This window comes from Ixodes scapularis, unplaced genomic scaffold (assembly GCF_016920785.2).
Source record: "Ixodes scapularis isolate PalLabHiFi unplaced genomic scaffold, ASM1692078v2 PGA_scaffold12__126_contigs__length_90152505, whole genome shotgun sequence".
Taxonomy (NCBI): Eukaryota; Metazoa; Arthropoda; class Arachnida; order Ixodida; family Ixodidae; genus Ixodes; species Ixodes scapularis.
This window is the reverse complement of record NW_024609838.1, coordinates 63,240,940-63,256,804: the sequence shown is the minus strand read 5'-3', so window position 1 is coordinate 63,256,804 and position 15,865 is coordinate 63,240,940. Positions and strand designations below refer to the sequence as shown.

Sequence of the window (15,865 nt, the reverse complement as noted above, 5' to 3'; positions counted from 1 at the left end):
GCCTTGCGCGCGGCATTACTCCCCCCTTTAAAAGTGCATCGCCCCGATGCAGTGTAAAACAAATCAAAATAAAAAAGAACGATAAACTAAAGAGTCTTTTGCAGCACAAAAGGTCCACAGTCCTATCGAGCGTAGTACGGCTTCAGGCGCACGACGTGGACGACCTCAGGTCGTGGTGGGCGGCGTGACGATGTTCGTGTTCCGTCGGGCATCACCTCGTAGTTCAGTTCGCCGAGGCGACGAAGTACCTTGTATGGTCCAAAGTACCGTTTCAGCAGTTTCTCACTGAGGCCGCGGCGACGGATGGGCGTCCATACCCACACCCTATCTCCGGGCTGGAAGTGGACGTCCCTGCGACGAAGGTTGTAGCGGCCGGCGTCGACGCGTTGCTGGTCTTGAATCAGGAGTCGGGCGAGCTGGCGAACTTCTTCGGCGCGTTGAGCAACCGCCTGGGCGTCGTCGCTCTCGTTGTCAGATGGCTCATGGGGCAGCATGGCGTCCAGCATGGTCGTTACCTTCCGACCATGTACCAGCTGGAAAGGGGTGAATCCAGTGGTCTCTTGAACCGCCGTATTGTAGGCGAACGTGACGTAGGGCAGCACCTCGTCCCACGTCTTGTGCTCTACGTCGACGTACATAGAGATCATATCGGCGATTGTCTTGTTGAGTCGCTCCGTCAGCCCGTTGGTCTGCGGGTGGTACGCTGTGGTGCGGCGATGGCTGGTGTGGCTGAGACGAAGGACTTCTTGCGTCAGCTGGGCCATGAATGATGATCCACGGTCTGAGATCAGGACTTCGGGAGCGCCGTGCCGGAGGACGATGGATTCAATGAAAAACTTGGCAACTTCCACAGCAGTTCCGGAAGGAAGGGCTTTCGTTTCGGCATACCGCGTGAGATAATCTGTGGCGACGATGATCCAGCGATTTCCCGACGTCGACGGCGGAAAAGGGCCAAGTATAGATCCATTCCGATCTGCTGGAAGGGTGCTGTTGGCGGAGGAATTGACTGCAAGAGTCCGGCCGGCCTCGTCGGAGGTTTCTTTCGTCGCTGGCATTCATGACATGATCGCGTGTACAGGTGGACGGTTTTGGGGAGCTTGGGCCAGTAATACTTTTCACGAATACGTGCCAGGGTCCGGCTGTAACCAAGGTGTCCGGACGTCGGGTCGTCGTGGCAGGCTTGAAAGATCTCCTCCCGAAGGTCGGTCGGGATTACCAGCAGCCATGGCGAGTTGTTGTTCCCGAAGTTCTCTTTGTAGAGTACACCTTGTCTAATGGCGAAGGTCGGCAGCGCTCGTGAAAAAACACGTGGCATCGCACTCCCGCGCCCTTCCAGGTGCTCTATTAGTGCGCGCAGCTCAGGATCGTCTCGTTGACGCCGGGCCATGTCGTCGATGTTCACTGCGCCCAGAAAACACTCGTCGTCATCGTCGTCGCTGCTGCCGGAAGGTGTTGCGACGGGAGCTCTGGACAGGCAGTCGGCGTCGCTGTGCTTGCGGCCTGACTTGTAGACGACGGTCATGTTGAACTCTTGTAGTCGGAGACTCCACCGCGCGAGGCGTCCTGACGGGTCCTTGAGGTTCGCAAGCCAGCAGAGCGAGTGGTGGTCCGTGACTACCCGGAACGGGCTCCCGTATAAGTACGGACGAAACTTCGTGATTGCCCAGACGACCGCAAGGCATTCTTTCTCAGTCGTGGAGTAATTTCTCTCCGCCTTGGTCAATGTCCGACTTGCGTAGGCGATGACTCGCTCGGTGCCTTCTTGTACTTGAACCAAAACCGCGCCAAGCCCTGCGTTACTTGCGTCCGTGTGAATCTCGGTTTCCGCATCCTGGTCGAAATGTCCAAGAACAGGAGGAGTCTGTAGTCGTCGCTTCAGCTCGTCAAATGCCTGCTGCTGTTCATCGGCCCATTCGAACTTCTCGGCGTCCTTCGTGAGGTGTGTGAGCGGTGCGGAAATTCTTGCGAAATCTCGAACGAAGCGCCGATAGTAGGCACATAGCCCAAGGAACCTTCGGACGGCCTTCTTGTCTCTTGGCGCTGGAAATGCTGCGACGGCACGAGTCTTCTCGGGGTCTGGGCGGATACCTTCGTTACTAACCACGTGGCCGAGGAACTTCAGTTCGTCATAAGCGAACCGACACTTTGACGGCTTCAGGGTGAGTCCGGCGGTCCGTATGGCTTGGAGAACTGCTCGGAGTCGTCGCAAGTGCTCGTCGAAGTCGCTGGAAAACACGACGACGTCGTCGAGGTAGACGAGACAGCTCTGCCACTTTAGTCCTGCCAGTACGGTGTCCATGACACGTTGGAAAGTTGCTGGCGCCGTGCATAGTCCGAAGGGCATCACCTTGAACTCGTAGAGTCCATCCGGCGTGACGAAGGCTGTCTTCTCTCGGTCCCTTTCGTCGACTTCGATCTGCCAGTAGCCGCTCTTCAGGTCCATCGATGAGAAATATCGAGAGTGGCGCAGCCGGACTAGAGTGTCGTCGATGCGGGGGAGTGGGTAGACGTCTTTCTTCGTCACCGTGTTCAGCTGCCGGTAGTCTACACAGAACCTAAGCGTCCCGTCTTTCTTCTTAACCAGTACGACTGGAGAGGCCCAAGGACTGCTTGAAGGTTGAATTATGTCGTCGTTCAGCATTTCTTGAACTTGCTCCTGGATCGCCTGCCTTTCTTTAACGGAGACTCTGTATGGCGATCGATGCACCGGGCGCGCGTCGTCCTCGGTAACGATGCGGTGCTTCGCAACGGTGGTTTGGCGCACCTTCGACGACGTGGCAAAGCAGTCGCGGTATTCGGCGAGAAGGTTAATCAACTGTCGTCGTTTCGGGCCCGGGAGTTTAGGGTCAATGTCGAGCTGTGCTGGCGACGCGCTGTCTTGCTGAGGTGGCGAGAATTCGTCAGTAATGGCGGCGACAGCGGCGGAGTTTTGGAGTTCCTCGACCTGGCCCACGGCTGCACCTTTTGTGAGGTGTTGCGCTTCATTTCGGAAGTTCGTGACGAGGACCACAGCGCGGCCATCCTGAAGTTCAGCAACTCCTCTTGCGACGCCTATTCCTCTTCTCAGAAGCAACTGGAGGCTTCCTTCAAGCAGAACTTCGCCGCAGAAATCTTCGGTGATCCCGACGGGTACGAAAACACTCGACCGCGGCGGTAAGTTCACGTGGCTGGCGAGGACTCGGACCGCAGATGACGTCGCTTTGGGTTCCTCCGGTGGTGAAACAGGCTTTCGCAGCGTCAACCGGTTTGCTCCGAGGTCGATGACGGCGCCATACTCGCAGAGGAAGTCCATTATGAGGATAACGTCCCTCGAACAGTCTTGCAGAACGACGAACTTTACAGGGCACGTCTCACCGTGGATCTCGACGCGAGCGGTGCATCGCCCGACTGGTGTTGCGATAGGCCTTGGCGAAGGTCACGTCCTTCCTTCGCCTCCCCTTCTCGTCCACCCGGCGGGGTTTGGCCTTCGCATTTAGGATCGGCGACCGGCCGTCTGAGCCGTTGTTGACAGAACACGTCGCCCGGCGCCGCGTGGACGCCGCCACACCTGGGAGCGGAGCTGAGCCGGACTCTTCTCTCTGGCTGCGGGGGTGAGTCCATCCAGGAACCAGCTGCCCTGCCGAGAGAGGATTCCGGGGGACGACGCCGGCGGCGGGACTTCCGGCCGAGTACGTTCGGCTCAAGTTTTCGTCCGGCGCCACTTGCGGATTATCCCGCTAAACCTTTCCCGAGCCAGGACGCCGCATAATGAGGGGATCATCTCCATCACGGTCAACGTCTCACGAGCTGACAGCAGACCCTTCGTCACCGACTCCTGGCGCGGCTTATTGAGGTCAAGAATGCCCCGGCGCCGGATTGGGAAGCCCGTCCGACGCTGCAGTGTGTGCGTGTATGTGTGTGCGCGCTCGAGAGGAGTGGGGGCGGGGCCTGAACGTGACGTCCGTTGGCAGTTCGGCCACCATTGGCTGCCAACCGCTGGAACATAAACAGCGACTGTATAAAAAGAGCAAACGAGAGGCCGCGAGTGTGCTCTCTGACGAACAAGAAACGTCTGTAAATATGTAATTAAAACAGAGTTTATCGCGAGACGCCCTCCCGTCTCCTGATGTCCCTGCCTGGAGTCGGCCTGCGGTTCCTGTCCTCGCCTGGCCCTGCCTGAGGCTGCCTGGGAAACTCCTCGGTCGCAACAACTGGTTGGCAGCGGCGGGATGACGTGCCTGCTCATGGTTCCTGGTACGGGTGAGTGCTTTGCAATTTTCCCTTGATTTGCCAGACCTTTTGCTCAGTGTTAGGTACGCGAGTAGAAGGCTGCCCTTTCGGCTCAGAAAACGCGAAGTTCAAGCTGACTGAGTTAGATAGGGGAGGGAGATTGCGACACTCGGGATCATGGAAGTCAGTAAGCTACGCATTCCTGAGTTGGTGGCGGTATGCGAGGAGCTTGGTATAAGCGTGGGGCAGGCAAAGCGAAGGAAGCCGATCATGGAGCTACTTCGCGAAAAGGAAGTGTCCGACGTAGAGCTTCGGGAGGCTTGGGAGCTGATTCGGGAGCGGGACGAAAGAGCGAAGGCTGAAAAGCAGGAGCGGGACGAAAGAGCGAAGGCTGAAAAGCGGGAGCGGGACGAAAGAGCGAAGGCTGAAAAGCAGGAGCGGGACGAAAGAGCGAAGGCTGAAAAGCAGGAGCGGGACGAAAAGCGCGAACGTGAACGCGAGAAGCGGGTTCGTGAATTGGCGGAGAAAAGGCTCGAGATTGAAACGTTGATGCAGGAAGTTCGGTCTCAAAGAAGAACGGTAGTAGTAGAGGTCACAGACTCGAAGTACCTAGCAGCGACATTTCCTCACTGGTTCACGTACGAGGGTGATCCGAAGCCACGAGAAAAAGACCTTGTGTCCAGGAGGAAAAGAGCGGTTGCACTAAGCGGAGCTAGAACGCGTCAGGTAGCGGCAGAGACGGTGGGTCAGAAAGAAAAGGTTGAAGAGAAAGAGTTCAATTTAACCGACGACCAGGGTCTTCGTGCCGACGGGACTACCGACGCCGTTCCGCACAACGCCGACTCCAGACCTGAAGCGCTGGAAGTTGGAGGGGATCCCGCCAAAGGAAGAGAAGAGGCCTCTCAAGTATCTGACGTCTGCTTCCTGGGGGACGAAGACAAGGCCAGCATGGTGATGCCGCCGCGGAAGTCTATCCAACTCGAGGAAAGCAACGTGGAGAAGTCAGCGGATGGGGAGGCGGAGCAGGAAGTAGGTCGTCCTGGCCGTCCCCCGTGGAACTCCGAGACCAAGCCGGGGCTGGACGAGCGAGACCAGAGTCAGGGGTGCTCAGAAAAAGCGTCCTGTTCGAGCCGTCCTTCTGGAAAGAAGGAACAGAAGAGGAAGCAGCGCAGGGTCAGTGTTTTCCGTCCTGCTCCGAACGATTCTGATCAGCAACGTCAACAGAGGCGCGACGCGTCGAGCCAGAAGCAGAAGTCGTCCAGGCCAGAAAGGGGGAAGCGCGGAGGCACCCATCCCAAGGATCCATCAGCCGGCGGCGGCTGCAAGAGAAAGGGATCCAAGGGGAGCGCGGAGAGAACCAGGCTGGATGAGAAAAATCCGGAGCAGGGTCCCTCGAAAACCTCGTCTCCATCGCAGAACGGCATCAGGTGTCCGTCCAGACGGAAAAGACGTAGGAGGACGAGGCAGCCCGAGATCAGCGTTCTCCGTCCTGGTGCGGACATTTCTGATGAAGGGCATTTTTGGAAATCTGGCGAAGGCGAGTCTCGAAAAAGGGAGCTGTCGTCGAGACTGGGACACAGAAATCCCGCGGATATTTATCCCAAGGAAGTATTGACTGACAGCGGCTGCGAAAGCAAGGGGCTTGGCTGCGACAAGGAAGAGTTAAGTCTGGGCAAGCGAGAAGATCCGAAGCGCAGGCGGTTCGAGAGGTCATCACGATCATGGCACGGCAAGTCTGATGGCGACAATTCAGGCGCCGACATGAGCGGGCTGTTCACTCAAAAGAGACCCAAGAAGAGAAGGCTGCGCAGGGTCGGTGCCTTCCAATCCGGCCCGGCCCCATCCAATCAACAACGTCACCAGAAGCTGAAGAGGAGCAACTCCAGAAAGAGAAAGCCGTCGTCTGGGCTGCGAGACGGAAATCGTGAAGATATCCACCCCAAGAAAGCACCAGCCGATAGCGGCTGGAGGAGCAAGGAGCACAGCGGTGACGCTAGGAAGCCAAAGCTGAAAAAGCAAAAAGGTTCGAAGCAGCGGCGCTTTAAGAGGCTCAGTGCGCGCAACTCCAGAAAGTTCTCTTCGAGGCCGGGAGAAAGCAAACGCCAGGACACCTATCCCAAGGAGCCATCGATCCAGACCGGAAGTGCGAGCAACGGGCCTGGTGGCGACACCAGCAAATCTACACTAGATGCGGAAATGACGAGACAGAGCCGCTCGGACGAGAAGAACGAGGGCTGCGAGGAGTCACGCAGCGTAAGGAAGCCGAGAGTCAAGCCGTCACATTTGTCTCATGCTTCCACGACGAGAAGAGATGATCAACAGAATGCAGGAACCTTGCTGGACAAATCCTCCATCTCGTCCAAGTACCTCGGGTCCTATGAGTGCGTGCTCGCCTCGCAGCTTGTTCTTCAGCGGAAGATTAAGTCAGATGCGGAAATCAAGTCAGAACTTTCCGACTGTGGCTTTGAGGAAACTTTCGAGTCTGGGGACCAGGGCTTTTCTTGTGAGAGTGTCACCGAGAACAGACTGGGTGTAGGTTAGAGCGCTAGTTCTCGCCAGTGAAAGCGGACGAGGCAGAGGCCGCCAGAAAAGGGGAAGGCTTAATTTGAATGTCTTTTCCTGAAGTCGGCTTAGCAAGTGGTATGAATAGCTTTTCTTTTTTCGGGAGTCTGAGTTTTGCGTGTTGTTCGGCTTCAGTTCGTTGTGTCGGCGGTAGAGTTCTTTTAAAGCGGTTTTATCCTCGGTATGATTTGCCTTATGGAGGACGCGCTTGAATTTAATAGGGATATGTCCTATGTAAGTTACGTAACGGTACGTAATGTGTTCTTTTCACGGGAGTCCGTTTTCGCGTTTTGTTGAGCCGCAGTGCGTTGCGTTAGCAAGCTCTAAAGTTTATCTCGCTTCACGGTAGTAGGCCTTCGACGCGAGGTAAAAAGGGGCACAGCTAAAAGAGGAACACTGATTAGCTAAGCCGGGGCTTCTAAGACGTGAACGAGCTCCATGATCGGATTGTACAAATTTGTAAAGTTTTTTGTTTGTTTCAAATCCTTGGAAAGGGTCATCTTGATTTTGTGATTGTGTTTTTACGTCAAAGCACGCTACCATAACTTTTGTTTCTGTCTGCCTGGTTTAGGGTATGGTTTACTTTAAAGGGCTTAGTGACAGCCTGAGCTCGAGTGTCGAATGAGGGAGATTTTAGGTAGTAGGTGGAGGGGGGTTGTCTTTATTTTTTTTTTGGTCTGGCGGATCGGGGGAGGAAAGCGAAGCACTTGTCGCTGCTGGGATCGTGACTTGCTATGTTTGTCTCGCCCACGCCTTCCTCTTGTGACCTGAGTTGAGGTCCCCCACTCCAGAGATTTGTACCCGACCCTCGCCTACGTCTCAAGGCAGGAGATGATCACCGGACCCTCTCCCAAGAAAGCGAGGCACTCATCGAGTCAGCGCAGCAGTGTGGGACTGCTGCCCTCCTGATGAGCTCAGTGGCGGCGGAGGTGTTGTTGCGATAGGCCTTGGCGAAGGTCACGTCCTTCCTTCGCCTCCCCTTCTCGTCCACCCGGCGGGGTTTGGCCTTCGCATTTAGGATCGGCGACCGGCCGTCTGAGCCGTTGTTGACAGAACACGTCGCCCGGCGCCGCGTGGACGCCGCCACACCTGGGAGCGGAGCTGAGCCGGACTCTTCTCTCTGGCTGCGGGGGTGAGTCCATCCAGGAACCAGCTGCCCTGCCGAGAGAGGATTCCGGGGGACGACGCCGGCGGCGGGACTTCCGGCCGAGTACGTTCGGCTCAAGTTTTCGTCCGGCGCCACTTGCGGATTATCCCGCTAAACCTTTCCCGAGCCAGGACGCCGCATAATGAGGGGATCATCTCCATCACGGTCAACGTCTCACGAGCTGACAGCAGACCCTTCGTCACCGACTCCTGGCGCGGCTTATTGAGGTCAAGAATGCCCCGGCGCCGGATTGGGAAGCCCGTCCGACGCTGCAGTGTGTGCGTGTATGTGTGTGCGCGCTCGAGAGGAGTGGGGGCGGGGCCTGAACGTGACGTCCGTTGGCAGTTCGGCCACCATTGGCTGCCAACCGCTGGAACATAAACAGCGACTGTATAAAAAGAGCAAACGAGAGGCCGCGAGTGTGCTCTCTGACGAACAAGAAACGTCTGTAAATATGTAATTAAAACAGAGTTTATCGCGAGACGCCCTCCCGTCTCCTGATGTCCCTGCCTGGAGTCGGCCTGCGGTTCCTGTCCTCGCCTGGCCCTGCCTGAGGCTGCCTGGGAAACTCCTCGGTCGCAACACTGGTGTGATGAGGTGCCCACCGGCGGTTCGTATTTGAGGTCCATCCCACGGCGTCGTGACTTTTCGAAGGCGGCGGGAGAGCCTCCCACTCAAAACTGAGTAGTCTGCTCCGGTGTCCACGAGTGCCGATGCGTCGTGGCCGTCGATGATGACGTTTAGGTTGTTGGACACCGTTTCAGGAGCGTCGTTTCGGTCTCCGGTAGCGTTCGAGTGGGGGCCCTCCGACGTTCGTGGAGGATCTTGGCGTCGGTCGTCTTCGGCAACTCCACCTCCAGGGGTTGCCGCGCCTAGTTTCCCCGGCGTGGAGCGAGGGGTGACAGGCTTTCTCGTCGGGGTCGGTGCATCGGCGAAGCTGGACGTCGTGGTGACGGCGACCGGAACTCTCGGCGTGACGCAGGCTCGGGGGACTGGGGTCGTCGCAGGTACTCGTCGATCTCCCGAGGGCGTTCACCATACCGGGGGCGCGGGTCGCTTGGATGGAATCCGCGCAGCCCGAGTCGTCGGTATGGGCATCGGCGGTACACATGGTCAGCTTCCCCGCAGTGGTAACACAGCGGGCGTCGGTCGGCCGTCCTCCAGACGTCTGTCTTCCTCGGCGCAGGTCGCTCTGGGGGAACGTGCGCCTGATCTTCCGGCCGTCGGGGGTACTGCGGCGTTGGGGCGTCTCTTCGGGGTGGCGCCGTGGCTTGGCGGGAAGCTTGCGGCGGTCGTCGGGCCATGGCGGCGTAGCTCAACGTCGGTTCCTCCGGTGCCACCCTGGTGACGGGAACCTCTGGTTGGAGCGCGCGATGCACTTCTTCTCGGACAGCCTCGGCGATGGAAATGGTTGGCGGACGGCTGGTGGTTGGCAGCAACCTTCGCAGTTCCTCCCGGACAACCTCCCGGATAATTTCGCGGATGTCCGTACCAGGCACGTTTTCACCGCTAAGCAGCGCGGTTGCAGTGACGCTTGGCTGCCGCTGGTAGTGGGAAGCGCGCGCTTGGAGGGCGCGCTCGATGTTTGTCGCCTCGCTGACGAAGGCGTCAACGGTTGCCGGCGGGTTGCGGACGAGGCCTCCGAAGATGTCGTCCTTCACGCCCCGCATCAAAATGCGCAGCTTCTTTCCCTCGGTGGCCTGAGGATCGGCGCGGGAGCTCAGGCGGAGTACGTCTTCCACAAAGCTCGTGACGCTTTCATTGGGGCCCTGGGTCCTGGTTCGCAGTAGGTCCTCGGCTCTCTCTCGGCGGTGGTGGTTGACGAACGTAGCCTTCAGGTCGGTCTTGAAGATGTCCCACGACGTCAAAGAGGACTCATGGTTCTCGTACCAGTGCTTGGCGGTTCCCTCAAGCGAGAAGTAAACGTTGTGCAGGCGTTGCTCGTCGGTCCAGCCATTGTGGCGGGCAACGCGTTCATACTGGTCAATCCAGTCTTCGACGTCTTCGTAGAGTTCACCGTGGAAGGGGGCAGCCGTCCGCGGTGCGACGGGCATGTAGACGACGGGAGAAGCGGCGGGGGCTTGCGACTGGTTGGCCATCGTCGTCTTCTGCGGCTTGGGCTTGTCCAGGAGCAAACCGTACTCAGGATCCTCTCCCTTGGTGCGGCGGCTGGTCCGAATTTCAGGTTCTGCGGTGAGTGGTCTTCTCACCGAACCGGGAATCGGACTTGCACTGCGGTCCCTTGGAGGAGAGCGCTGCACGGGCATGCGGTACCCCGCACCTCCACCAAAATGTCACGGGTGGTGACCAAAAGAAAACAGGAAATAAACAAGAAGAAATAAACGTTTAATGTGGCGAACTTGTGCCAAAAATAAAAGAGTACAAAAGATAATAATAGAGCGTCGCGGGCGTCGAAGTCGGCGTGGCAGCAGAGTCGAACGCTGGGGCGAGACTGACTCGACAAGGTCGCGGGCGGCCTCTTATCTAGAGTGCGCCGCTATCTCGAAGATTCGGCGAAAGCGGTTCGAGCGTCGCGTGATCGGGGCGAGAATGAACACGCACTTTCTAGAAAACAAAAGCAGGGATAAATGATAGAAGTTACGTGCGGTACATGAATAAACGGGAACTTTCTGGAGGACCGTGACCGAGCGTTGCTTTCTCAGCCTTGCGCGCGGCAATATTCAGATCTTAGGGTTTCACAAGCCAAACCAACAAAAATCACTTAAAGGGCAACTCCACTCAATTCCAAAAAATTTAGGCTTACATGTGATTCAAATTCACAAAGCACTACTAAACAACTCTACGTCTTCGGATTCGCAAACTGTGGAATATTATTTGTGTAATCCTAATTTAAACCTCAGCTGATACCGAAACCGAAACTCCGGTTGCGTCAAGCAACATTGGTTACGGGTCGTCAGAGTCGTGGCCACGTCACGTCGAACCACGTGGTCTTGTGGCGCTCGGGAGGGAGCGAGAAACAGGACACGCGACGCGGGCAGGTCTTTTTTTTATATTTTTATTGGACGCGGGCAGGTCGCTTCGCATGGCGTGGACGGTGATGGCCCGGGGGAGAGGGGGAAAGGGAGAAGACGAAAGAGGAGAAGGGAAGCTGAGAAACAGACCGATAAGCTCAAACTAGCGCATCCCAGGCGCATCCACGTTACGGTGATCACGTGAACGCCCGGTCAGCCAACACCGGGAGGAGAAACTCATGACGTCATCGTTCAATTTCGCTCTGAGAAGTAAAAACAAGCAAAACGTGAGAATGACGTAGTCATGCCTCTGACGTAGTGGTTCAACGTTGGCCGCTCCAACTCCGTGGCATTGACTGCGCTGATGATTGCGCCTCGCGCCGCACGCTAGAGTTGGCAGATTTCGGCGACTAAGCTCGCTTGAAGGTTTGCTGGCCAGTTTATTAAATATATAAACGGAATTAGATCTTAATATTTGACATGGGGTCTTCTTATATAATACTGAAGAGGTCTACATAGTTTTATAAATATCGAAAATGAAGCGGAGTTGCCCCTTAACACGCCCAAATAAAAAAAAAAAAAAAAATATTGCTGGTTTATTTTGACTAACCGTAGATCTTTTGACGTGCAACCGAAATCTCAGATTGGCCTCCGTCGAATTGCGGGCACCTCGGCCGATATCTAAACCCGACAAATATAGATTCATAGGCCCGCGCGTTGGCTGAGAGGAACTGAGACGTTTTAATGTCATTCTCACTTAAGAGCCAACGAGGTGGTTTTTGAAACAAAATATAGTCGAACCATTCCGACAAGCATAGTTTGATATCGTAAATGATTTATGCAAGTGATAAAAACAATTAAAATGTTTTCGCATACATGGCGGAATCTGAAATGGCGAAATGCATTTCATGGCGCCCATTTCATTTGGATCGCGTCGGTCATGTGTACCGACGCACAGTAGAACGCGCGCAAAAGTAGCTCTGGTGCACCCGCAGCCTCGCGCTTGTTGTTCTCACATCTCTGGCTCGCTCACTGCGGGCATCCAGGCATCTGACACCCTGACATCTGGAGCTTTTTCTGTCTTTCACGTGGCGTTCCAAGCGGCACACGGCGGAAAATGCACATCAAGCTGTTCTTGAACACGTGTCGCCATCTGTATCTTATATTAGGAAACTACAATTCGCCGTAACTGAATGGGAAAAGTTTGAGGTCTTATAACATTCTTGACGTGTTATATATCAATATGGAAGTTCTGGAAAATGTAATATCGAAGGATGCTTCATAATTTAATGTCTCGTTATTTTGATTAGTTGAAGTGATTCCGTTTTTGTAACGTCATAAAATATTACAATTTTAAACTTTATTTTTTATTTTAAAATATACATTATCTGTACAGTTCGTTGCTGACGTTTTTATTTTATTACATGTAACCGAACGCACATGTAAAATATCGTGGACGATGGGACGTTATAACTCGAGAAATAATTTTTTTCAATATTAGAGACTGTGGTCTCTTAAAAGCCAAATAATTAACTAACATCTAAAAATAATCGTGATATCAAGACATTAAAGCATTGTTGAAAAACTGCTCTTTAATTTGACACTAACTTTATAACATCAAGATACATAAAAAGAAAGTTATAAGCCGACGGAAAAGCACCAAAAAGTCATGCACGGTGGGGTTGCAAATTAAGGTGCAACCCCACCGTGCATGACGTTTTGGTGTTTTTCCGAGGGCTTATAACTTTCTTTTGCGAAAACATTTTAATTGTTTTTATCACTTTATCTTTTTTTTATCCACGCATGCGTGACGCCGCCATAACTGTAGTTCATATATGATGCAGACGCCAGTTCACGAGACAACTCATGCCGCCTCGTGCTCTGCTCGTGCAGACCTCCAGCGGGGGTTGTCGCACGTGCAGAAAGACTACAGCTCCCACGATGCATGGCGGCATCGGTGGCGTACTCGAACTAGCTGGTGAGATCGGTCTATTGCCAATACTCTAAGTGTAGCTCATTTGGTCTACCTCACAGGATAAATCAAGTGCAGTGGGGGATCGTTGGCCGAGTGTGTTGTGGCACCGCAGATCAGAGCACGTGGAGAAATGCTCGAGTGCGAGCTCCGTTTAAACCACGGAGCTCCCGCCGCAGGACGTGCAGGGACTAAATCCCCTCGATGTATTTGCGTTGGTCTTTGAAATAACCTCAAAGGTGCCAGTGCACGAGGCCCGTGTCTGGACCGGCCCTTGGACACAAATGGCGACGCAGCCCTAATACATTCCAGTTGCCCGTGCCTGCCGCACGGGCAACTCGAATGTCATTTACAATGAATGGCATTCATGTGATCAACGAATCGGCTCGCAATCTGTCGCGCGTGGAACGCCCCACGCTCGGAGTGTCGCGCGCTGATTGTCCGATCCTTCAAACGTCGTTCGTTGTAAATGGAATTCGAGTTGCCCGTGTGGCACGGGCACCGTTGGCACGGGTATATAATGACTGGCCCTTGAAAGCGAATGGCGGCGAAGCGCCCGCTCGTGGCATGTGTCTTGTACGTTTTCACAATAGTGGCTGCCGGTAATTGTAAAAAACTCCTTTATCAAGGGGCTTTAGCGGGGACCCTGGGTTCAGTAGCCCATCTGCACCCTACCGTCGTGCGATAGTGTATCACATATACTGCGTAATGCACGTTAAAACCCCCGAGCTAACAAGTGCACTGCACTTTTTATAACCTTCATCGGGTAACAATGTCGTCCTACGAAATTGCTGCTCTCTAAAAAACTAAGGATTAATTTTGAATGCGCCGTTACATCGCATTTTTGATATGTGTTCGCGTTCTTTTTATTTTTATTCTTTTTGTCTACATCTTTGATTATGTGGCTCTTGTAATGAAACAGACTATAGTTGTCAGACTTCGGAAAAAATATTATATAACTAAGAACATGGCCCATTCAGCCCATTCATTGGTCAGAACCACCGTGGTCAGAACATCGTCGATCTTGTTTACATGCTCTTTAACTTCTTTCTGCTGTTTCCGCTACGCACTTAAGCTTTCCCGTGGTCGGCTAACTTACGTGAAGGGTGACAGGAAATGTGCAGCGCTCAGAAACCAGTGATTTCGTTCATACTATGGTGCCTGGATCACGTCTTTGACTGGTGTGTTTACCGCGGCCAAAAAAGTGGTCCCTCGATTTCCGCCTGATGACGTCATAGAAGTGTCATGCTGTCGCCGGTCGCGGCCCTGGTGGCGTCTCAACAGTTATGGTGTGTGTAGCAGATGCCTGTTCTGCTGCAGGTCGCTTTCCACTGTGACAGTTCACGGAAGCTAGTGCAGCCGGAAGTTGGGACGCCTAACGGGACGCCGTGACGACAGCGACACTCGCGTTCGCTCGTGCTTTTTGCCAGCATTTCTACGGCGAACCACCAGGATCGCGACAGGCAACAGCATGACACTCGCGTCATTTGTTGCCACATCGGGACCACTTTTGATGTATGGGCGGGATAGGACGCTAAACACACCAGTCGAAGACGCGATCCAGGCACCATAGTTCATACGTCTGATGATAATCTATTTACGGCGTTCACACTCACAGTACACACGCACATCAAGTCGAAGCATAGGCAACCCCCGGAGTCCCGGACATTTCCCATAGGGCCAATGGAGTCGAGTTTTGTACAGTAGCGCCGTATTCCTCGTCCGTGGTGGGGGGGCTCTCATTACTTATCATTTTATATTCGGTAAATTATAAAATTATATTAAGAGCTAACCATGCTATTAATAAAATATCTGGCTCACTTTTCAAAATGACTTCTGTATACACGTTTGGAACGTAGTAGTCTTCTTTGAAGCCGTTTCTAAGCCAAGCCGTAAAGAATCCAACATGGCGCCTTTTTATTATTGTAGGGTGGTTCTCGTATGATGATCGCTTCGGTATGGTGCACCATAGCTTCGGGGTCGTGCTGGAGCCTGTATCTAGGCTCCTGAGCATCACGCCCGGTCCCGGTGGTGTAGTAATAGGGACTTTTAACAAACCGTGTTCCGCGTACCGCACAAACCGTGACTGCCGCTGTCACGGCAGTGGCGGTATCACTCCGGGTGCGCGTGTTTCAAAGGCTCCGATAGTGCGGTACGCGGAACACGGTAACGTTACGCACACTACAAGCATCAGGTGAACATATATTGAGCGCATATACATGCATCGCACATACAAACATCAATACAACAGCACACTAACCCGATCACTATTCCAAAGCAAAAAATTGGCTTGCTCTTTATGTTTATACAGCCTTGATGGAGATGCGCCTCAACGGGTAATCGGTCTCTTAGCTGTAGATGAGAAATTTAGCCAGTGCGGTACAACCGCTAACCTGGGATTTTTAACGTGCATCACGCAGTAGTGATCACACGAACCGGTACGAAACTCATCTAGATAGAGACTTTCGCTCCACGCTCCGAGCTGAGACGCGTTAGCCCACTCCGCCACTTCCTCCCCTTCTATTCCAAAGAAAAAAAAATTGGCTTGCTCTTTATGTTGATACAGCCTTGATGGAGATGCGCCTCAACGGATAATCGGTCTCTTAGCTGTAGATGAGAAATTTAGCCAGTGCGGTACAACCGCTAACCTGGGATTTTTAACGTGCATCACGCAGTAGTGATCACACGAACCGGTACGAAACTCACCTAGATAGAGACTTTCGCTCCACGCTCCGAGCTGAGACGCGTTAGCCCACTCCGCCACTTCCTCCCCTTCTATTCCAAAGAAAAAAAAATTGGCTTGCTCTTTATGTTGATACAGCCTTGATGGAGATGCGCCTCAACGGATAATCGGTCTCTTAGCTGTAGATGAGAAATTTAGCCAGTGCGGTACAACCGCTAACCTGGGATTTTTAACGTGCATCACGCAGTAGTGATCACACGAACCGGTACGAAACTCATCTAGATAGAGACTTTCGCTCCACGCTCCGAGCTGAGACGCGT

General features: G+C 54.0%; 1 protein-coding gene across 1 annotated transcript in view; it reads right to left on the bottom strand.

Annotated features, from left to right (window-relative positions):
• The window catches only part of LOC121835385 (little elongation complex subunit 2-like), an 83,267-nt gene extending 69,263 nt beyond the window's left edge, over positions 1–14,004 (bottom strand). The window contains exon 1 of the mRNA XM_042289558.1: positions 13,962–14,004. The gene's annotated coding sequence lies outside the window, so the exon portion shown is untranslated. The remainder of the gene's footprint in view (positions 1–13,961) is intronic.
• Between the last annotated feature and the right edge of the window lie 1,861 nt (positions 14,005–15,865).